General features: G+C 37.7%; 1 long non-coding RNA gene across 1 annotated transcript; it reads left to right on the top strand.

The window, feature by feature from the left end:
- On the top strand, positions 1-209 carry LOC104775665. The gene is made up of 2 exons (XR_766034.2): positions 1-62; positions 135-209. It is a non-coding gene; the product is annotated as an uncharacterized LOC104775665 (long non-coding RNA).
- The last annotated feature ends 35 nt before the right edge of the window (positions 210-244 follow it).

Raw genomic sequence — 244 nt, 5'->3', positions numbered from 1 at the left:
TCTCTTTGCAGGATGCTTTTGTGTTATGGGATACATATGGTTTCCCGATAGATTTGACTCAGGTACTTAAGTCATTCATATTTATTTCTGAAAGTTTGTGTTAATTTTTTTTAACTTCTATTCTCGCGTTTCAGTTAATGGCGGAAGAAAGAGGGTTGCTGGTTGATGTTGATGGTTTCAACAAAGCCATGGATGAGGCGAGGGAAAGATCAAGAAGTGCCCAGAATAAGGTGTTTCAATTTTC

This window comes from Camelina sativa, unplaced genomic scaffold (assembly GCF_000633955.1).
Source record: "Camelina sativa cultivar DH55 unplaced genomic scaffold, Cs unpScaffold26454, whole genome shotgun sequence".
NCBI classification, from domain to species: Eukaryota; Viridiplantae; Streptophyta; class Magnoliopsida; order Brassicales; family Brassicaceae; genus Camelina; species Camelina sativa.
This window is presented reverse-complemented; position numbering and strand designations above follow the sequence as displayed.